We start from the raw sequence: 24,772 nt of genomic DNA, 5'->3' as shown, positions 1-24,772 counted from the left end.
AGTAAATTTCGTCTTATACTCACCATTTTATTGAAGAGAAGGCTTAAATCGATATATGTATCCGATATGTGTACCCTTATTTTAAAATATAGGTAAAACATTATTGATTATTTCTATAACTAATTTACACTTACATATTATTAGCTGAAAAGTCGCAATTTGTTTTTACTCTAAAAATAAGAGTAAATTGGAACCAAGAGTTTGCTTTAAAATTACTGTTACACGAAATTTCGTATCTTGAATTGTTGAAACTGTAGAATATCTACGATAAAATGGTCGTTGCTGAATATTGCCTAAAGACGATCTATTACTTGACTATTACATATTATGTAATGAGTGAAGGTTATTACTATCAAAAAATCATATGAATCTGTCAACAATGGTGTGTAATATTGATCTGCAAGTTATAGATTTGTGGCGACAAGATAAAAAATAATTTTATCACTTAAGGGATGCCCAATTCGTCAAAAAATCGTGACATCCATTTGTATATCGGCTAAGAGACAAAAAGTAGAGAAGGTCAGACTCAAGATCAAAAAACTGTATTGATAACTCGGAAGATATTCTCAAACTTGAGATAAAATCAAAGATATTGGTCTACAAGCAACGAGCAAATATGGAGTTGCACTATGATATCAAACTGATTAGTTATTAAACATTGCTAATACAAAGTTCTTTGATTAATTATGCTTATCTTTATATAACCAACGAAGGACTGCATGATGGTATCGAAATCAAGTGGATCTACGAATTCAACCAAGATTTGGCTTTAAAACATAAAATAGTGATACTGAATCTTTGTGACGTTGAAGCAAAACAGCTACTAGACAATGCAAACCAAACCACTCGTAGTAAATTGTATAGTGTTATTTTTAGGTTTAGCTAAAGTAATCTAATTAAATGCACTTGTCCAAAGACGATCTATTACTTGACCATTACTCATTATGTAATTTGTGAAGGTTATTAGTATCCAAAAATCATATGAATCTGTCAACAACGGTGTGTAATAATAACTCCTGGAATTTTTCAGTCGATGTTAGTTCTCTTACTTACGCAAGATATAATATTTATTAAACATTTTATCACAACAAGAATAATGTTGTGATTCGGATAATGAAATGATTCGTCGAAATGAACTCATAAGTGAAATGAAACTGTAGAATGATTTACATAAATACTGCAGTATAATGGGCAGGATGGTAATTAATTGTCCGATATGCTGTCCACTAATTGATCGGCTGGGATTTTATTAGAATGCTTGCGGCAAAAATAGCTCCAAGATGAATTAATTCGTTTCCTTTCGTATATGCTCAAGCTCGAAACTAGTTTTACTAGGGGACCGGACGACACTTCTACGAGGGTTGGATGTAAATCATGAAAAAAAAACAAACAATATACTTTAGCTTTGATAGTCGCTGGCTTTTATTCTGCACAGGGTATGGATGTTTTATTATGTTTTGTAGACAAGAGTGTAAAATTTGGCAAAGAATAACTATTCCAGTCAGATGACTTATTAGTAATTAGGGCTTCTGATCTCTAAGTCTATATTTGAAAAAACAAAAGACTACAGCATCATACATTATAATTATAGAATATTGACATAAATATTTAATAATTAATAGAATCACAATAATGATATGACAAAGTGTTTGTCTCAATATGGTAGAAGATATGAAATCACTGTCATTATGTCTTACATTGGACATCAGATTGTCCTTTGTCTGTATATCACCAGAGATTTTACTTTATAGCCACTATATTTATAAAGATAATTAATAAAAATAACGTTAATTGTATTCACATTACTCACAATATATGAGTCAATATTATGGTACAAATATATTATGACTAAACCATACAAAATTATTATTTCTTGACTAATATTTCTTTTTTTGCTATGAATTTTGAAGAGATATTCTGAGAATTTGTATCCTTACCATTAATAAATTAACACAATATTTTTGTTTAGAAAAAAATTATTGAAAAGGGAACTTTTCAAAGTAATTTGCAGTAAATCATTTTAAAAAAGAGTGAAATAACGATGTTTTACTAAAAAATGTATTATTTTTAACAATATTCATATATATGAAATCATTATTGAGAAGATTTATCTTTAGGAAACTAATATGAGGGTTTGGTCAGCAATTGATAAAGTTCTCTAAAGAAACGACTTCAAATAGACATACGTAATCTAGATACAGGGTGCTTGTTTTTGTTTGGGTCATTTGTTCCTCAATAATGGTTGAGTGATTAGGTGTCCATGTGGTTCTGATGATGAGTTTTCCTTCCAATGTATTCTATTACTGTTTTTGCTAGTCAACTTTAAATGGAGAATCAAAACCAACCAATATTTATATTAACTAACACAATTAACGAATAAACATTGTCTTTATTATTACAATTAATTATATAATTAATTAATACTTTTTGCTTCCATTTGAAAATAATTACACAATGAAAATAAAAATCCTATTATAAACAAAAATTTAAAAGAGATGTGGTTCTTTACATGTCTGGCAATTATATAGATCAATAAACCAGTATTGCAGTAGTAATCCATATTTTTAAAAACTTAATACCGCCAAAATAAATTAAAAAGTTAATAGGTTGATTTTAGTTATGTGAGAAAAGTCAAACATGCACCATTTAATGTCTTAAATGAAGAATAGATTTATTAAGATTATAATATGCAGTAGATTGGAGGCGTTTACTATTATCAAAAATAATAAAGAATAATAGTAAATAAAAAAGAATTTTTCGTTATTACTAAGATTTTTTCTGATTTCTGTTTAACAGGTGGTTAGGGTTAAGGATTATTATGGACAAATCACATGAAAAATAAACATCTCATTAAAATGTTCCATTGACATCGCAGCAGTAAACAAGAGAGTGCAGGATAATCCGAGACAATCCTTAATATTTCCCAAAGGAGCAGATTTTTTACATACTCGCTAATATTGATTTGCAAGTTATAGATTTGTGGCGACAAGATAAAAAATTAATTTTATAATTTGACGGATGCATAATTCGTCAAAAAATCTTGGCATCCATTTGGGTGTTCGGCTAAGAGACAAAAAGTAGAGAAGGTCAGACTTAAGATCAAAAAACTGTGTTGGTAACTCGGAAGATATTCTTAAACTTGAGATAAAATCAAAGATATTGGTCTATAAGCAACGATCAAGTATGCAGTTGCACTATGATATCAAACTGATTAGTTATTAAACATTACCAAAACAAAGTTCTTTGATTAATTATGCTTATATTACGAAGGACTGCATGAAGGTCTCGAAATCAACTGGATCTACGAAGTTATCTAAGATTTGACTTTATAACATAAAATAGTGTTACTGAATCTTTGTGACGTTGAAGCAAAACAGCTACTAGACAATGCAAACCAGAACACTCGTAGTAAATTATATAGTGTTATTTTTAGGTGTAGCTTAAGTAATCTAATTAAATGCACTTATCTAAAGACGATCTATTACTTGACTATTACTTATTATGTAATTTCTGAAGGTTATTACTATCCAAAAATCATATGATGTCATATCAGTTAACAATGGTGCATAATAATAACTCCTGGAATTTTTCAGTCGACATAGACACTAATATTGATCTGCAAGTTATAGATTTGTGGCGACAAGATAAAAAATTAATTTTATCACTTGACGGATGCCCAATTCGTCAAAAAATCCATTTGGCATCCATTTGGATCTTAGGCTAAGAGACAAAAAGTAATCTAATTAAATGCACTTGTCTTGCTTCTACAGGTATAACAGAACAATCTAATGTAGAATATGATAAAACAAGTTATTCATTTATTTCTTTAATTTTATAATATAACTATATATTTGGAACATATTTCTTCGCATTCCACATTCATTATGTGGTCAACAATTCCTTTTTCTTGGTATTTGTTTTAGTAATTAGATCGAAACCCGAAGACTTTCCAACGAATTTTAATTTATTCCACACCAACAAATTACCAGTTTTAATCAATTCTCGCGTTCGATTTTCCTACGGTTCAATTTCTAGGAATAAGAAATGGGAAAACCCTCGTAGTAGTTGCTGAACGTTGTATGGCGGTAGACTTAATTTTACCTTGCCTGCAGCGAAGGAAGTTACTGTCGTTCAAAAATTCTTCGCATTACGTAAGCTTTATAACTGTTTATGGATTATTAGGTTAAATTTAATTCCTCAATTTATATGTCCAAGTTTTGAACGCTTTACTTTATTATTAGAAACTAATGTAATTTGTTCATTTCCATAGGGCATTCGTACAATAATCAACATTTTAATTATCTTTGATATCCTGGTTTTATTAATCGGTAAGTTAATATTAATATTAGATTAGATGTATAAGTTATATAAGCAATGAAAATGATTGTAAAGTCAGAAACTGTTGCATTATGAATATTGATGTAATATTAAATATTGAAATACGAATTTTGTGTATTGATTAAATACTGCTATTAGATTTTTTTTTATTACTCTTCGTGAGTCCACAATCTGCTCTATTGGCAATAAGTATTTCTTCTGTTTATATTATATATATATATATATATATATATATATGGCATGTAGAAAATCACTTCATTAAGCAATCTTCTGTATAAAATATTATCTTAATTAATTAGTCTTATTCTAATGCTTATTCTAAACTCTACATATGTCCAGTAATCAGATCAGGTGGCGTTAAACGTTTTAGTCTACGCACTTCACTATCACGTCGCATATTTAGCTGATTAGCGAGTACATTGGGATGCACTGACACTCTTTCGAAGTACTTCACACAAACACGTTGGATTACACTGGTTATAGGTTCTAGAGGAATATCGCGTTGTATCACTTTATTTGAAATATAGTACGGAGCATCAACAATGACACGCAACACCTTATTTTGGAACCGTTGAATGATGGATATATTAGATTTTCTAGCGGTACCCTATAGTTGAATTCCATATGTCCAAATGGGCTTGAGTATAGACTCATACAGCAATACCTTGTTATCTAATGATAACTTGGATTTGCGCCCAATGAGCCAATACATTTGATATAATTTTAGTCCTAGTTGTTTCCCTTTAGAGAGTATGTGCTTCTTCCAGGTTAGGCGTCGATCTAAATGCATACCAAGATATTTAACATGCTCTGCTTGGGGGAGTTGACGATGATTGATATTTACTGGTGGACATGTTCTTCTACGCAGGGTAAACGTTATATGCGTGGATTTTGATTCATTGGCTTTAATGCGCCATGACTTCAACCATAATTGTATTTGCTCCAGGTGGGTTTGCAGGATTATTGATGCTGTGACTGGATCTTCATGGGATGCTAGGATTGCTGTATCGTCTGCATATGTTGCCACAGTAGTTATTTTTGTGGTGGGCAGATCAGCCGTATACAGAAGATACAGTACTGGACCCAGTACACTACCTTGCGGCACTCCTGAATATATGGGATTTAATTCGGTATGTTCATCGCCTTGATTTACAATAAAATGTCTGTCAGTGAGATACGATTTTAGTAGCTGATAGTCCGGATGAGGGAGAAGTTTCTTTAGTTTAACCTGCAAGCCCGTATGCCATACTTTGTCAAAAGCCTGAGATATGTCTAGGAAACTGCTATTAGATAAGAAAACAGTTTTCCATTTGGACGAGACAGTAAACCAATTTTGTAAAATTACATCTTACAATCTCAATTTATAGAATAATTTATTATTATTGTTTTGTTGTATTTGTATGAACATTCAAGCAACAAGAGGACGGAATAAATACATCAGTACGTGTTTCGTAAATTAAATTTAAATTTGACTACTTAAGCTAAAGTTAAGGGTAACAATTATTCATTATACAATTTCGTGTGGTTTGGTTGCCTTGTGCGTTGTCCAGTAGCTGCATAGCTTCCACGCTGATATTACTTAGTAGCCTTATTTCATGTTTTAACGTGAAATCTTGGAGTACTTCATAGCGCTTTTTGATTTCGAGGTCATGATACATTTCTTCGTTGATTACATAGCGATAAGAATTGGTAATTAATCAAAGAACTTTTTGACAGTGATATCTTACTAGTCACATATTTGTATCCTATAAGTCCGAATAAGCTTTATAGTTAACCGGTAAACTAATCTCTTTGATCTTAGATTCTACTAAACAGTATAGTTTTTTTAATTTTTGTGTGGCATGGTCTGTTTCTTGTCTAACATGATGTTTGTAAACTGATTGAGACAGTTCGGTCAAAAGGCGAAAGCCGCAAAAAACTTTATGATATCCGTATTACAAGAAAATATCATTAACTATTAAGAAGTAATTTGTTTTCAATAAAGTAGACGACAAACTAATGATATTTTGGTGGTCAATACGCGATATGCAACGTTATTTCGCTTCTATGTTAGCGATAAACGATTTCAAAGAACTTTATGATATGACAGGAGTGGTTTTCCAATAAGCAAAGATATAGAATTACGATCTAGCCTTTAGCCTTTACCGTTTCGTCGTATTGGGCACGCCATGCAGAATCAGAAATGTAGCTAAAATTGAATTTTAATTAAATTTTTATGTAACAGTTCTGTTGCGTGAATAATTTTCATAGGAAATTGATTAAAACGTCTGCGTTCGTCGAAAAAATATTTATCAACTATATTACAGTTTCTTCAATTTATAAATATTTATATAAACTATTGAGTAAACGCAGTCTAATTGGTCAACAATTCGGTGTAGCATATCAAAACGTACCGTGCCTATTATGAAATATATTGTTTATACAAAAATTATTCTGCGTGTATTTTGATCAGCGATATTTATTGGTGAAAATGCGAAGTAGAATATAAAGAACTTTTCAGCAACCTATCATAACTACAGTTTCTTACCTCCCAAGCAAACAAAAAGATACTTTGGGGAGATACTGTGATTAGCAATGAAAAGGCAGGATGTCTTGTTGTACATCTAGAGTGATTAGCAAGGTGTAGTGTATTACAAATTGCTAAAACTGAATGAAACTGTTATTGCAGAAGTCTAGTAATGTTGCATAAAATATCAGTAATAGTGAGTACCAGATGCTAAGTGATTCTATTGCATGAAAAAGTTCGGCCACATGTTACAGAAGTTGTGATGGATACACCGTTGCAGTTCGAATGTTTCGTTAGCTCGATAGAGTATCTCGCTTGGTACTTGGTTTTAAAATGCTGAAGAAATGCTATCGACACGATATCATCATGTTACCACAAAATGGGAAAATATTGGTAAGGATTATGGGAAATATTTTGATTGATATAACACATGGGCTGAAAAGTTCCCTGCGTAATAAAAGATAACGCGTCTTTTTTGGAAAGAATTGGCTTTATCCATTAACGTAATCTCCATCAAGAGCACAATCCACAGCTCTAACATTTCAATACCACTTTTGTAGAACGATTTATCTTTTGCCTCAAAATAAGCGTATCACCAGTTGCTGTTCACTATAACGATTGTTTTGATTCCGGAGTGAAGTTTTATCCATTGTCACATGTCGAGGTAAAAATTCCGGTTGGTTACGTTTAAACATGGCCAAACGCTGCTTAGAATCATCAACACGTTCTTGTTCTTGGTCAACAGTGAGCAAACTCGGAACCCACTTAAAACAGAGCTTTCTCATAGTTAATTGCTCATGCGATATAAAACCAACACGTTCTTTTGATAGCATTGCAATGTCAACTAACTCATAAAACTTCACTTTTCGATCAGTCAAAACATTCAATTAATTTTTTTGATGTTCTCTGGTGTTACCACCTCATTTGGACGTCCACTTGAATGCAATAAAACTAGCGCTATCTATGTGTTAGACCCGGGATTCTTGAGCCCATATATTATATTGAGAACTTTTAAAACTGAAAAAATCAGAATAGTGGCCAGCAGCTAATACTTATAATATCTGAAACAATATATTGTGTAGGTATGTGTAGGTTTAATGTTATCATGTAATTAAATGATGTTATTTGGAGATAACATAACTATGTACATTATGCACTGTATCGAGAACTTATCCGAAAAATTTAATTCTGATTTATCTTAAAATATTTGTTAAATATTGAGTTACATCTTATGTCTTATTTAAGTTTGAATATAACATTCAGTAACACAATCATAGGGACCAACGGTAACTTATATGCTAAGGTGCTTTTGTGTTTGATGCATATATGTTCCTTCCATGTTATTGGCCCCGGTCCTATGTTTTCAGATGTTGGTCGTTGTTGATAGTTACAGGTGGGTGGGTATTTCTTTACATAATATGAACACCATATGGACGGATTTTATTTCATTAGCCTTGATTCGTCACATTTTTAAACAATTTTATTTAGGCTAGTTTGAAGGTTCTTTGTTGTTGATGTAATATGTGAAAATAACAATGTCATCAAATTAATTTTTCATCATATTAGCTTATATTTTAGGGTAAATGATGTGGCTCGGTGAATGGAGGTAAAACGAAATGAAACAGTGGTGTTTACATTATGTGACCGTTATTTATTGGCAATATAAAAAAATTTGAAAAATACAAATAATAAAACGGATGGCAGCGGAGTTTCCTGGAGACGAGGCTTGGGCAGTCGAAGGTGGCACGTCTAAACCAAACGAGGGTTGAGCACTGAATGACCGATACCCTTCAATAACATACCAGATAAACGTCTCGGGGTTGCCGCCAGCTATTCGTTGTCGGGTTCTAGTTGGCGCTGCTGGCACCCCGCCCGTGTTCAACATCCGGGATTATATCACTGAAGCAATCGGTGGATATTTTGGTACAATAATTGGTCAATATCTCGTTGGAAACTCTTCAAACATTTTATGAATCTATTCGGTTAAGAAATGTGGCTGTTTTAAAATCAAATGGTGTATTATCTGTAGCTTAATTGTCGTAACGATGTTAAGAACTGAACAATTTTAAGAAAAGCGACAAAGATAATCATGTATTCCGGTAAATATTTTTGTCAATGTCAGTATGTATGAGCAAACGCTTACACACGACAGACACACACACACAGGAACTAAAACGGGTGGGGGAACTTTACGAGTTCTTCCCACTCGCATCACGTTTCGAATGAATACGACATACAGATAATTATTTTTCGTTAAAAGTCGCTGGTGGTGTAAATAAACATCGGCGATTTATTGAAAATATTGCTGCTTTCATTGAACCACAATCTAGGTTAAGACGAGTGTGGGCTAGATGAATTGTTGGTTTGTAGGAAATAGTGAAGGTGTGTCCGTAATAGTAAATCTATTTGATATATCACATGGTTTAATTGGTATAAGATTTAATATGGCATCAAGCTTGAAATTCTAATTTATTTGTTTATACCAAAGGAAGCAGGATATTTGCGCAACTCATTTCTTTTGATTGTTTTAATTGCTCTCATTATTTTGTTTATGTAATAAATGTTTTTATTTAAAAAGCCCATGGCATACATATTAAAACTAATTATTAACTATAACTATTTAGTAATGTTTCCTTCATATTGTTCTTCCTAAGAGTCCCCACATAAGTTAAGACAGTATAGTTTTCACACTTAAGTTAAAAAGGTGAACTAGTTCAAATCGTTTTTGTCTCTTTACCCGCCAGATAAGTCAACTGTTGTCGCTTGTGTTTTTTTTATTGAAATAGCTTCTTAGAAATAATCAATGTCTGATGTGCAACGTTTCATTCACTGTACTAGAGACATTCAATAACATGGGATCAACATCAAGTTATAAAATGCCTTTGTCTTTAGTTTATTCGTATAACTACTGTTTTTCTTTCAACACTGAGTGGCGACATCAAGATTCAACATTCCAACAATTGAAATAGTTCGTAACTGAACGGTTTGTTCGATTTTAGCTTTGTATAAATCATCTTTAAACTTGTTTTGAGTAAAGCCAACATTATTTCTCCGTTTTTATAGAGGATGGAGTATTTTTGTTCAAATGAGTTCAATGTGTTATAAACATTTAAGATCTACCACGGCCTTCGAGCATTTTCTTTGGGTCGGGCTTTTCAATAAATTGTGTCAAATGTGACTAAAATTGAATTCTAATTATTTTGTGTTGATTTGAAATCATCTGATTGGGTAAATACACATAAATTATGCATTCTAAACTAAATCATTATTACAAAGCATACATTATTCAGATCAGATTTAAGTATCAAGTAGAGTAAAAAATCTCTTTTTTTATTATTTATATATACAGAGATTAGCTACAGCAAGATTATTTGTTTGATTAGATCTAGAGAAGATTTAGAGGCGCAAGTAACCTTTTATGCTTTTGATTTATATTTTTGATACTCATACATTTTCAGTTGTGAAATATATTTTTCGATATTCGCACAGCTGTTAAGTTTCAAAATACTAATAATCTGGTAGGAGACCAGGATAAGTCATAGGCTTAACACTTATGTTATAATTACGCAAGCTATATTATGGAAATTATTACGAAAATGTATGAAAGATAAAAACGATCCATAACTTTTGCTGTGCCTATAGATTGTTAAAAGCCCACAAAATATTTACATGACCGTTATTTTTGCTCGATTCCTCTTATAAAAATAGGACTGTTAATAAATATAATACCCGATGGTTTATTGATACCTACTTAAATCCTAATTTTTGAGTGAGAAGTGGAAAATGAACACAGCTAAAAAGAACTCAATAAACCTTCAATATTCCATTAGTATGATTTTGAAGAAAAATACGATCAACCGGGACTTCTAGGGATAATGTTACAGTAATCGAATCTTCTGCTAGTTGATGTCAGGGTCTCCAGTGTAGATAGCGTCAACGAGATCTATTTCCTTTTTTGAAAATATAAATAGAGCTAGTAAAATGTTTCTGTGACGTGTTCGTATTTCTTAACTCATAGTTAGTATGAAGAGTAACGAGCAGTGTTATATATTGCAGTTTATTAGTTTATATGTGCAAAATGATATGACTTGATGCACACGTGATATAGACAAAGTCTAAAATATTTTGGATACACCTGATTTCTTACAATTCTTTATACAGTACTCCGGCGTTAGTATGTCTGGGTAATATTGACTTAGTGTCTGGTTGAACAGGGTTGTATTTAGGAGGCTAGAAACCCTGTTTTTAGTTGACATAAAAATACTGTAATAAATGCACTACTTTGTTTATAACAATAATCAACTAAATTGCCAGTTTCTTATTAATTGTCTATTATTTTGAAAAAAAAAAACTGCTTGACCGAAAAAAATGTTTTTTGGTCACAGGATTTCTTAAATTTGACGAATTTAGTAAATATATCCTTTGGACGGATAGGTACAAGTTTCAGATTTTGGGATCTAAAAGATGTGTTTTAGTGTGTTGAATCAAAAGCTAACGGGCTTCAAAAGCGTGCACTGTCCCGATTGTTAAGCATGGTGGTGGTAGAGTGATGGCTTAAGGATGCTTTTTAAATAATTCGACCAAAGTCGAAACGAAGAAATATTTAAATAAAGAAATGGGTCTAAATGAAAATGAATAAGAATGGAATGAATAGCTCTCTCCTATAGAATGAATGAACTTGATAGAAAAGTGAGAAAAGTTGCCCATCGAGATGACCGTTTGATCAGAGATCGAGAGAGAGAAGCGAATGAAATGGATGAAAAATGTACTATATATATTTTTAATTTGTATTAAATAAATTTAGCTAAATTTAGATTTGGTTATTGCAGTCAAACTTCATACCTACTTCAATCCTGCCACATTGCCTATTTGTCGTTTTTATTTCAAATTACTTTATTGTTTTCAAATGATAGTGTATAATGTTGTATATATTGAATACATTGTATATTGTCTAATTTTTTTGGCTATCTGTGGTCAGAAAACTTTACTTTTGCTCATTAGTATGCCTAGTTGAAGCATAATTGACCATAGTTCTGGATGACACAACTGAAATATTTACTTCAGAATCGACAAACATTTTGAAAATAATAAATTTCAGATGGAGGAAATCTTGCAAACACGACTTAGTCATATGTTATGCGAACATTTTAGTATGAGACACTTTTTTCTTGAAATGGGTGGCGCATTTGCCAACAAGTGACCAGAAAATGTAGCGAGCTGATGATTCAGAGAGATAATGGATTCTGTTTAAAGTTCAAAATTAAAAAAGAGTTTTTGCATCGATATATATATCGATGTTATAGTGTCAGCTGACTACTTCATATACTGGATAGAAGGAGATGAAAAGCACTGAGAGCTTCAGCTCCAGTTATCCGAAAAATGTTAAAACCCTTTAATAGAGTCAGCCAATATTACACAGATCGAATGGTTATTGAATATATATTTTTTTAGTTTTAAAAGACGGTTGCAAGGAATACAATTTCAATTAAATACAGTCAAAACTAAAACAAATGCTTAGTTTGTAGATAAGTATAGTTAGATATATAAGATAAGTAGACGTTTGATACAAACTGAATTCGTTAATTCAATATAAGTAATGGTTTATTAGTTGTCTATGACTAAACCAGATCCTATTTATCTGACTTAAATATCATAAAAATCCTGATGGATCCTTAGCCACAAGGGGAAACAAATTGGCTGATAACTTTGCCGAAGATGCTATTAGAAATTGTCAAAAAACTATAAATAGATTATATTAAAAAAATATTTCCCCATTTGTAGACGGTAAGATAGATAGTCTGATGTAGCAGAACCTGCTGGAGGAAAACAAATTTAGGCTTATTAAGAAGGACTCTCTTTTTTAAGAGATATTTACAAATATAATTAAACAGGCTGATGATCACTGCCAATTTACCCATTCTTTCTCATGAATCGAACTCAGATACCTCTGTATCCCAATTGTGAAGAACCAATGTCAGTCTCCCATATTTTAACAAAATGCAGAAGCTTATTAAGTGTTAAAAGAAGTCAAATATTTATTTATTCATTTAATTCGCTATTTATTATCGCTTTTCTAAATATTTTTTTTATTTCGATTTTTGTTATTTAAGTTTTGTTGTTGATTTTATTTACTTATTTTAAAATTCTAAACAATAACTCTGTTAGCCGAATTTTGATTTATTGATTTGGGTTTCCTTGGAATGAATGATTCTAGCCCGTCAGATTTGGTTAATATTTTTTGGTTTGTTTATGGTCTTCAAAATAATGTTAGCGTCAAGGAGATTCTAAACCAATAATATCAATTAGTCATTTTAAAGATAATTTAGAATAGACTCCTATTACGTCCAAATGAATTTAGTTTTTTCTAGAATTGATGTACCAATACTTTAGATGATATATTTTTGGTTCTAATGGCAACTTGTTATTGATTGATTCTATAATAAATGTGTGAATAACTTTAACAATTTCGAAAAATTCCAAAACAAATCTCATCGATTATTCCATGAAGAGCTCCTCTATCAGAGTACGTTTCCTTCATGGGATTTTTAGTATTCGTATGGTGATGATTCGATTAATTATGTGTTATGAATTACAGGATGTCGGGGGTAATGTTCAATTTATGTAATAGTTCTCGAATGTTATTGATCTGTACGACGTTCATTGTTTATTCACGTCATCTCCGTTCTTAACGTTGAGGCCGTTCGTTGTTCATAACTGTTATTTTTCCACATAGGAAAATTTATTATCACATTTTTTAATCTAGTATCGATCTATTAATACATATTACGTTATAAAACTTTAACCAAAATGAAGATTTTTTAAAATTTAATATATGAATATTAGTCATTATCAGTCTAACCTACAATTTGTCCTTACAGCGGCTTAAAAATAGGCACTTATCTAAGAAGATCCATTGGCTCTTACTTAGTCTAATAAAATAAAAGTTAGTAACACTTTTCAGTGGTTTTATTACTTAGTACATTTCACTACACAACTACACAAGATCACACGATTGGTTCTTTATTATACATGAGTATCCAAGAGTTGCAGCACTACTTTTGTTATCTTGTTGCGAATCTATATTCTATTTTTATAGTATCTAAGCGCTTTCATAATAATTCTCTGGACTTTATTCTGAAATACTTGTATTATGTTGATATCATTATAATTCTCCCAAAACATCCCCATAACTGAATTCCATAGGTCTCTATAGATTTTAGTATTTGTTAATTACAGCAGTAAGTTATTATATCTGGATAATTCAGATTTTCCTCAAATAACCAACACAGTTTTTTTAATTTTAATTCGAGTTCTTTTCTCTTATATTTCTCATATTTATTAGATGAATTCAATATGTATTGATTTATTCTAGTTGATTTTTATTCTCCATGTGTGTATCTACTTATTTATAAAGATGTAGCTCATAAATTTCGTTGAATATCCATAGCTCCAAACTATGAAACTAATGAAACTGAAAAACGGCCAAAATACGAGCAAAGATACATCAACGTTCTTCAGCACGACAACGCTTGATCACATGTTCCAAAACTGGTAAGAACATATTTGAAAATATTAAAATGGGAAGGAAAAAATAGAACCACTGGTGAGGTGGATTCTCAAGACCTTGCTCTTTCTGATTACTACTGGTTTCGACATGAGTTGTGACCTTTCTGAGCACAGTTTTATTTCTTACGAAGATGCCAAAAGGCTGACTTTCGAAATTGAATCCGTAAATTGCCAATACAAACAAAATTTTGAATAAAATATATTGTACTGATATTTCAAATTAAAGTTTTAAATAAAAATCTCCTTTACAACTAATTTATAAGCCTAAATAATAAATGTATAGCTTGTAGTAAGTAATAAATATTAATAATCGATATTTTTTAGATTTCTTCATAAAATTCGATCAGGTTATATTATAAAATAACAATGAAAATCCTAAAATCAGATTGCGTATCTCCTAAATCTTCTGATACCATATGCCACGGTTCGTACAATAATTAGGTATTTTAGCAGGTAGGTTTCACCTATGGATTTCCTACTTCCTATAGACAAATCACCTGTCCCCATGTGGAACAATAGGCGCGAGAGAGGCAAGCGATGGAAGGGAAGCGGTACTATAGTACTCTCCCACGTTACAAATAATTCGATAACACACATGGGGTGACGATACAGGAAGATGTGAAACCGCCGTGACCATGCGTGGAAACGGGCACGGGAAGCTGCAAATTACACACGTTTGACATAGGGGATGTGCGTATTAGTTGCAGCAATATATTTGCAATAAAAATAGAGAAAAAAATTGACATACTCAAATGACAGTCTTAAAGAAATAGCGTAAAAATTATTTATTATACAATTAATTTCCACATTATTTCAAAACCTTCTACCGAAAAAGTTAAAACTAATCATTGAGGAAAAACATCCTATTCCGGATCATCATAAAGTATGTTCTGTAATACTTTTAGATGTTGCTCATTTTTAGATAAAGCATAAGATTAAAATACTTCTCCGTGATCAATACTCAAACAATTTAGAGTCATATATAAATGACCCTAGTCTAAAAAAATTCTTGAAAGCAATTGTTATAAGAGGCTATAACTCTAACCTATAAACTATTACGACTGTATAATTAACTGTAGTTTATAGATGTACTATAATGTTAAAATAAATTATATTTAATAAAAAAAAATTTCAATTATTTTAATTAGATTAGAATTTTTATGTATGCCAAAACCAAACTGAATCGAAACTCAGAGTTGATGCGGCAACATTGCGACGTTTTGACGTCACAACTTTAGATGACGTATGTACAAAATAACATTGAATATACTATACGTTCATTTCGATTATTAATTAATAATAATTTAAACCAAATAATTTGGTATTTATATTATGTATTATTGTTTATGCATAATTATAATACTGATTATTTAGGAATTTACTATTTAATAGTTTCATATGTCTTATAGTATTTTATTAAAATTATTTCTAATGAAGTCTATAACTTAATTAGGTAATTAGATAGGATTTAAGAGATAATATTGGCTTAACTGTAATTAAAATACCATTATCGTAATTTCAAAATTTATTTGAACATTTAATGAGCTATTATTGTGTAGTTTATGATGGTAAGATGCCTGTAGGTAAGTAGCAAGTAATTGTTTTGGTTCTAATAATTTTATCCTGGCCTAAAACAATTCCTATTCCTAATCCTTGACGAAACTTACAAAAAATTTACATAAATTGTTATAATTGATTTTACTGATGCTTTAGTAATTATTTTAAAAACACTATACATTACTACTTCTATTTAAGAAATGAACTATATAAAAAAACCAATCATTGGATGATGGACAATATTTTTTACGGTTTCGTTAACTTTCATTAAATGATTCATTAAGAATTAATTACGATTAATAATCAGTCTTATTCAAGGTTCTAACAATAAAAACAGGCAATCACTTGTTGTAAAAATTCAAGAGTTTTACTATTTTAGCCCAGTTATACTACTATAGGAACAAATTTTCATATCAACTTATCGAGATGTTGATGTAAGAGAATAACTGATTATTCTGATATTTTAGGACAAGGTACTCAATATATTGTTAATGACTTACAGTGTATTTAAAATATTAACCTGTACATTATTAAAACAATCAGATATCATTTAATGACAATTCAACAAAAAGCTGAAGGGAGTGAAGATATTTGATTTAAGTAAATAAAAATGCTTGTGATATAAAGAAACAATATTGATCTAATAGGATATAATAATATAAAAACTATACTATACTACTCTAAAGTATATAAATATAAAACTATACTACTATAAAACTAGACAATTTGCTAATAGATAATTTAAATTAATTTTACAATTCTCTATATATTGTGTTAGTCTGCTTGGGTTCAAATTACATAAAAAATTCAACCGAATTATTCAATATAAAGTACTTTGATCATTTATAACTACATATGGTGATGTTTTCCTGCTTTTTATGTGTGAATAATATTTAATCCAATGTGCAGTGTAACTGTTAAACGAGTTGAGATAATGGACCTAAACAAAACAGTAGTACAAAGCGACCGGAAAAGGTTTGGTACACTTCAATTACTAAAAAAGGGTATAAACAACATTGAAATAGGAAGAGGAAATCGTTTTTGAACACGAGTCTCAACATCCTACGTTATGGCCCGATGCAAATTTGTATTAAACGTATATAATGTCGATAATTAGAAAAGTTATTGCTGCTCAACGAAATCGTCCTCAAATCAACAGGTGGGCCCTGCAGCGAAAAACTTGGATAATATTCGAAATAATATATATTGATTGATTTGGTTATTGCTTGATATCTGGCCAAGTCCGAGTTTTTGGGATTGTCAGTAGATAATCTCGGAATCGCAGGTTATAATTTAGATTTGTGTCTACATACTGTATCTGTTTAGTCTAGATATAAAAAAAATTGTATAGAAAAGGCAGAATACTATACAAAAATCACATATTTTTATTTAACCTTTTGTCAAAACAGCTTTTTTTTTAAGAATGTCATCATTCGTAAAGCATAATATTTTGAAAATAATAACCACAACATGAAAAAGCTCTATTACTTCTACATTGAGGTGATTTAATAAAATTCTTTCACTAACTTCACTTTAATTTTTGCAAATATGTCACAAGGTTGAGAGTATGTTTCGAATAACCAGTACAATTATTTAATTTTGAGTAAGATCTGCGCAGTTTTTTGTCTAACATTTTTTCGTTTAACCCTACCATTGAGATGAAGATACCGATGGATTTTTCTGATGAATTTGGCATTCCTCAATTAATATAATTTTGTTTTAAGGTCTCGATGTAGGTAATCAGTCCTATAGTATTTGGGTGCACCCACAATACCTCTCAGGACTTTGTTCTGAAAAAATTTGTTTTATTTATGTTACTCTTTGCAGAACATCCCCATAATCGAACTCCGTATGTCCATATAGGTTTCAATATTTGCTTATATACCAGCAATTTATTATGTACTGATAATTATGATTTTCTTCCAATTAGCCAGTACATTTTCCTATATTTCAATTCCAGTTCTTTTCTTTTCTTCTTTATATGTTCCTTCCCGCGAAGTTTTACATCGAGATTCATTCCAAGATATTTAGCGTTGTTGCTATATGGAGTGTTATTTAATGTTATTGGTGCTTGTACGGTCTGTTTATAGGTGAACTGTACATGTACAGGTACACTTTCATTAATTCTTATTTTCCAAGCTTGTGTTCAATTATTTATATTGTCACTTGCCTGTTGTAATTTTCGTGAGGCTTCTTCACTATTGTCTCCGACAGCTATAATCACAGTATCATCTGCAAATATAGCCATCGGGATATTTTCCATTTGTGGTATATCACAAGTGTAAAGTAGATAAATCATTGGTCCCAGTACACTTCCTTGTGGTACACCTGCTTTAGCTTCTTTTATTTTAGAGTAAGCTTCTTCTTGCGTGACTCTAAACATTCAGGTTGTAATGTATGATTTTAACAGTTCTGTGTTGTTTTGGTAGCATTTTCTGTAGTTTATGAACAAGGCCTTCATGCCAAACCTTGTCGAAGGCTTATGCTACATCTAAGAATATAGCTGAGCATACTTTTTGACTTTCGTAGGCTTTTTCAATAACATCTATTATTCTGTGGACCTGGTCTATTGTTGAGTGTTTTTTTACATTTTTACCCCAGTGACTGCCACTTGTACTTTTTCTACAGTTCTAAGCAAAGACATAAAATATCAGATGAATGGCAAATTTAATCCCGAACTTTCTGGCATCAGAAAATAACCGATATTCTGAGACTGGGAATATCAGGATCGAATACTTTATAACATTCCAGTAAGGTGACTTCGAAGTATTAATTACTTATGATTTGATATAAAGACGAGGGTTTTCATGTTAAACATTTAGAGCCATTTGTATATTTTGTCATGTATGGTTTTCAGATGATCTTCCTCACATCAAATGACTGTTCCTTTTCTTTCAAAACTGAAATGTATGAATTGGCAACATTTATTATTTTCGATTAAGCCATAAATAGTTTTGTTCCTATCCAAAATGACTAATCACTACTTATAAGATATAATATGTATGATAAATTCACATTAACTGGTAAGGTCACCTATTAGAAATCATTTATGATGAAGTTGACCAATAGCTTAATAATGTTAATATTTTCTTGGAATCCACTACTCATTGGTTATGTTGTCCCAAAAAAAATCGAAAAATAGTAAACGTATCTATTTAAAGTAATTAATATTTGAATCAATATCAATTATTTTATTTAGCTACAAAGTAAAAGGGAAACATTAGCATCATGTGACCCGGAATTCCAGCGGATGAACTTACGTGGAATCATGTTTAAAAATAAATGTGCATCGTCTTCCATCCTATATCTAAACGCCTTCAAATAAGTCATCTATTGTTTCCGTTCGATATCGAGACCTTGAAATTGTCTAAGATAATTGAAATAAAAATATCGACGGGATCTATAGATGATGTTATTGTATCCTTAATTGTATTTATATATACCTTATTGTATGTCCATTTTTGAAATATTACTTTTAAAGATACTGAAGATTTTCTAAGTTTATTGTAGTGAAGTATAAAATCGATATTTTTTAAACAAGTATCGATAGCTGTAAAAATACCAAACTTCGATATTAAAAGCCTAGGGTTTTTGAAGGAGGGTGTCAGTAAGTCAGTAACTGTAATGCATAACTGTCGCCCTCATTTTTTGCGGAAAAAAGCACCGAAATAAAGGCCTGGGGACTCTGCACCATCTATTTCAGTGGTTAAGAAGTGGTTTAGTGGGCTTCGTTGTGGTAGTAGCTAAAATACATGGAATTATATTGGACTATCGGACAATGAAAGTAGTATGTGAGATAGCTGATACTGTAGACTTCTCAACTGAGCAGGTATAAAACATTTTACATAAATATTTTGATATGAAAAAGCTATCTGCGAAGTTATTTGGAACGCCTAAAGCTATTTGGCTAAGAAAAAAAATTGTTCCACCAAGATAAGAAACTTGAAGCAATGACTGAGTGATAAAATATTGGGTCACATGAAGAGATCATCGCTAAAACGAACGTCTATTTTGATGTTATTGAGTAAACCTATTATTTGGAAAGAATATAAAAATCGGAAAAATTCTGGACTAAATTTTAAAATTAATAAAACATCTTGTGTCAAAAAAATCTTTTTTCATCGGTCGACAGCGATATTTTTCTTCCAAAAAGTCAGTTTACAATATCGTTAACAATATATTATTTTAATTTCAATTAAAACAAACTATTGTTTCTTAAAAACGTTATGATTTAATTCATGAATGATCAATAACGATACCAGATGTTAAGAGTTTCTCAATATTTTTACGTAATCAAATTCCATAATTGTTGTATTTGCGTTACACAAACATTTATGGTCTTGTTGCGTTCATTGTTTAGATATTTGCGAATAACAACTGAATCTATTGCTATATCAAGTTCATGCACAACAGCCAATTATTTATTTTTAACCTTGAAATTAGAATAGAAAATTTACTATGTCTGGGGGAAATTATAAACATAAACGCAATTGTTTTTATTTTAAACCTTTATTTAGTATTATCATGGTACTATTCAATACTTTTACTTTTATAAATATGGTTAATAAATAGGACTTTTCATCCAAAGCGGGTGGATATTGAAATTCAGTGAAAAAAGCTGCGTGAAGTGATAACTATATTCTTCTTTTATATATAACGCCATAAGACCATATTTAACTACAAGAAAAATGAAACTAAAATAAGATTGATTAAAAATATATATAATAAATTACTTAGTGTCCATTTTAACAGGCCAATTGAAAGTCACCGGCTTGACACATAGATGGCGCCACTAGAACTAAATCTATAAGTTTTTAGTTAGATCTGACCCTCAAAAGGGGCGTGACAAATTTGACAGCTGTCGGATCATTAGTTTGTGAATTATGGCATTTTGAGTGAAGCAACTCTTGTTATTGTGTAAAAAATGGATAAAAATTAATTTGGCGTGTTGATAAAATATTGCTTTGTGATGGGAAAAAATAGAGTTGAAGCAAAAACTTGAGGCCGAGTTTCTGGATACTGTCCCAGGAAAATCAACCATCAAGAATAGGTATGCTAAGTTTAGACGTGGTGAAATGAGCACCGAAGACGGCGAACACAGTGGACGCTCAAAAGAGGTTGTTACCGAGGAAAGCATTTAAAAAATCCACAAAATCATTTCGAATGACCGTAAATTGAAATTGAATAAAATGGCAGACACTCTAAAGATACCAACTGAACGTCTACATTATATCATTCACGAATATTTGGGTATGAGAAAGTTCTGTGCAAAGTAGGAGCCGAAGGAGCTCACTTTTGACCACAAACAATAAGTTGATGATTCGGAGAAGTGTTTGAAGATGATCAAGCGTAATAAACCCTAGTTTTTGCGTCGATTTGTGACAATGGATGAAACATGGCTCCATCATTTCACTCCGACGTCCAATTGACAGTCATTCGAGCAGACTGTACACGATGAACCCTCAAAGCGTGGAAAAAGGCAACAGTTGAATGGCAAGGTTATGACATCTGTATTTTGAGATGCGCATGGGACTATTCTTATTGACTACATTGAAAAAGGAAGTACCAATTTTGCCAAAAATATGTGTTTTATTATGGTAGGCATGGGACTTTTTATTTGACCTGTTAGCTTAGGAAAACACTAATTTTTATAAGAAATTATGATATATTTATTTCAGTACTTTGTACTTTTGGGCTGTCCAAAAAACCAACCATATACAAGGGATAGACAAACAAGTTATTGCTGGAATGTGTGATATTTGAATGATTGTTTAACATTTCAATCCACGGTAATGACAGCATAAAAAACATGGTAAAGCATAGGCGAAGAGGTATAGTGGGTGAAAACCACAATTAACTAACAGAGACCGATGAACTTAAAAAACGATTGTAATGAAAGTGATAAAAAAAAGTGCAGCAGGACTCACCATTCATTTGAGTAATATTGTTTCGACAACAAGAGTGCGGAGGGAACTCCACAAACTCAACCGTTATGAAAGGGGTGCGAAAGTTAAACTGCGAAAGATATGGTGCAACGATAATTATACCTGGATACTTGTTAATTGGAGAAATGTACTACTACAAACGGCTGGTTTTATATATAGAAAACGGTATTGTAACTTTACGATCTGGACTGCCTGCTTCCTACAGTCAAGGTCCCCTTTCTGTTATGATTTGAGTGGCAATATCGTGGTATTCAAATGATCCTCTCATTTACATCACTGTCCGGATTACAGCGATTGAACATCTAGACATCCTCTATGCCTATGACTACCATATTGCTGTCAAACGCTGCCATATTCAAAGATGATAATGCGCTCGTACACAAAACGTAAAAGGGCCAGTTTTGGTTTGAGGAGGTTTCCCTGGCCATCACAATCGCCAAATTTAAACACAATTGAAACATTATGGGTAGTTTTAGAACAGAGAGTGAACAGAATATTTCCATTTCCAACATGGAACTCAAGTAATTAGCGGATGTTTTAGTACAAGAAAGGGCCAACATTTGACACTGTTGAAAACTATCCAGACACTATACGAACAACTATTCCGCGAAGAAATGAAGCTGTTTTAAAAGCAAATGGTTGCTCATTAGCCTATTAACAAATAAATATTGTGTATATGTCAGGTGTCCATTTTATTTTGTTCATCATCTGCACATAAATGATTCAAGGGTCTAGTAATGAACCATTGCCGCATTCTGACATAAGAAATCCCTTAATTTTAATTGCTATTAAGAAATATATAATTCGGATATATATATATATATATATATATATATATATATATATATATATATATATATATATATATATATATAGAGAGAGAGAGAGAGAGAGAGAGAGAGAGAGAGATCAGAGATTTATGAGTTGAATGGTGAGTTTTTAAAACATTAATAAATAAATACATTAATTGAAACATTTATTTAAATTAATAATGCCTTAAATAAACCGCAATACTGTAATAAATAATTATTCTCTTTAGTCGAATATAAATCGTTTTCATATATGCAAAAATTCTTGCTTAAGAACTACCGAATTGATATTTTAGTTTGCTTTCAGCGTACCCGGCTATGAATCATCAATAAAATGACGTAGCGATAGTTCGCGGTAGCAAATTCTATTCCAAGCACGACGACTAAGACACTACATTGTCGCACTTCGGTATTTTTTTATGAAATAGGTGCGACAAATAGATATGTAACTAATTAATCGGAATGTCAATTGTTTGTTAGCTCGGTAGAACTGATTTCTGACCGGCGATTATTTCAAATTTACTTTCCGACTACTTGAATAATATCACGTATACGAGTTTTGAGGTTTGAGGGCTGGAAATAAACTTGAAAAAAACTGAAAAATAATTATCAAATTGTTCGAGATTACAGTCATTGTCACAAAGCCGCAGTTGTTCTAAGGCTAACAATCAGCAACCACAATATATGGTTAGTATTTCAGGCTTGACGTCATTAAATCGCTGAGTGTTATAACAAATAATGTGGGTTAAAATAGTTATTTGATAATATGAAATAAATAACGATACACGCTTGAAGGGGAAATCCTAAAATAAATTGGAAAACTCTAGCTCAGATATTCAAAATAGATTATGAACCGGTAATGTAATATTTTAGGATTGGTTTTAACACAAGTGCCGAAATAATTAACAAACCTTTTATTTTGTGTACCTGATCTGTAGCTTCATATAGGTGGTTTATGTATTTGCAGAAAAAATACATATCCATCACGCTCTTGACCGACGTAAAAAGCTTGGAGCTTAGATTACGCGACGGTTTGATCGCAAAATGCGTGCGGTTAGGCCTCCCAGAAGACCTAACCGCTCTCATCAAGTCCTACCTATCGGACAGATCTTTCCAGGCCAGGATCAGGAAAACACTTTCCAGTCGAAAACAAATCGATGCTGGCATACCTCAAGGTTCCCCGCTAGCCCCGGCCTTATTTCAATTCTGCCGAAAAAAGAGCACATTGACGTCGCGTTTTACACTGACGACACTGCTTTCTTCACGGTCGCCAGGTTCGAAGTTACAATTCATGAACGTTTACAAAAGCTCGATCATGCCGTCAAGTGGTTCAAATTCTGGAGGTTGCAAATCAACCCCCTGAAAACCCAGGCCATCATTTTTCATAAAAAGCGTTACGCACTGCGCGCCTCGCAACTTAAAATCGACACCGCAATAATTCAATGGCTGGATAACATCACGTACCTAGGTGACACTTCGACCGACGGTTCGGTTGGCATTTCCAAATCCAGAAAGCAATCCAGAAAGGTTCGGGGATAGCAAACCTGCGATCTTCTCTGATCTGCCCTTCTAGCAGACTTTTCATCTCCATCAAATGCTTATTTTACAAGATGTTAATTCGGTCCGTATCTGTATCTTCTACGGATCTAATGTCTACTTCAAGTTTGTTACACCCAACCAGGTTAAACGGCTTCAAGTTTTTCAAAATAAGCTCCTCAGGAGAATCTTAAACGCTCCATGGTTTGTCAGAAATAAGTAAATTCATAGGGAAACTGGCACTCCAGAAATCATACATGGTCATAAACAGATGACAATATGGAACGATATTGAATTAAAGCAAAATGAAAGTTATGTTGATGGAAGAACAAGAATTAATAAATACATATCCTGTAGCGACCTTGGGGCATGTCGAATTTTACATCGTGGAATAACGGTCTACAAAGTACCCAGACATATAATCCCAGATGTTAAATACGGGCGGGGTGCCAGCAGCGCCAACTAGAACCCGATAACGAATAGCTGGCGGCAACCCCGAGACGTTTATCTGGGAT

The 24,772-nt window shown here is 31.8% G+C and overlaps 1 protein-coding gene and 1 long non-coding RNA gene across 3 annotated transcripts in view; both read right to left on the bottom strand.

Annotated features, from left to right (window-relative positions):
• Positions 1-24,772, bottom strand: part of rau (RA domain-containing protein rau) — a 105,627-nt gene that overhangs the window by 45,930 nt on the left and 34,925 nt on the right. The gene's annotated exons all lie outside the window — the stretch shown is intronic.
• On the bottom strand, positions 1,884-5,807 carry LOC143203217 (uncharacterized). Its single transcript, XR_013007294.1, has 3 exons — positions 5,620-5,807; positions 2,400-4,469; positions 1,884-2,360 (listed from the first exon to the last, which is right to left on the bottom strand). It is a non-coding gene; the product is annotated as an uncharacterized LOC143203217 (long non-coding RNA).

The sequence above is a fragment of the Rhynchophorus ferrugineus genome, unplaced genomic scaffold (genome assembly GCF_030347505.1).
Source record: "Rhynchophorus ferrugineus isolate W39M unplaced genomic scaffold, kcgeb_rfMv2 rfM9, whole genome shotgun sequence".
Classification (NCBI taxonomy): Eukaryota; Metazoa; Arthropoda; class Insecta; order Coleoptera; family Curculionidae; genus Rhynchophorus; species Rhynchophorus ferrugineus.
This window is presented reverse-complemented; position numbering and strand designations above follow the sequence as displayed.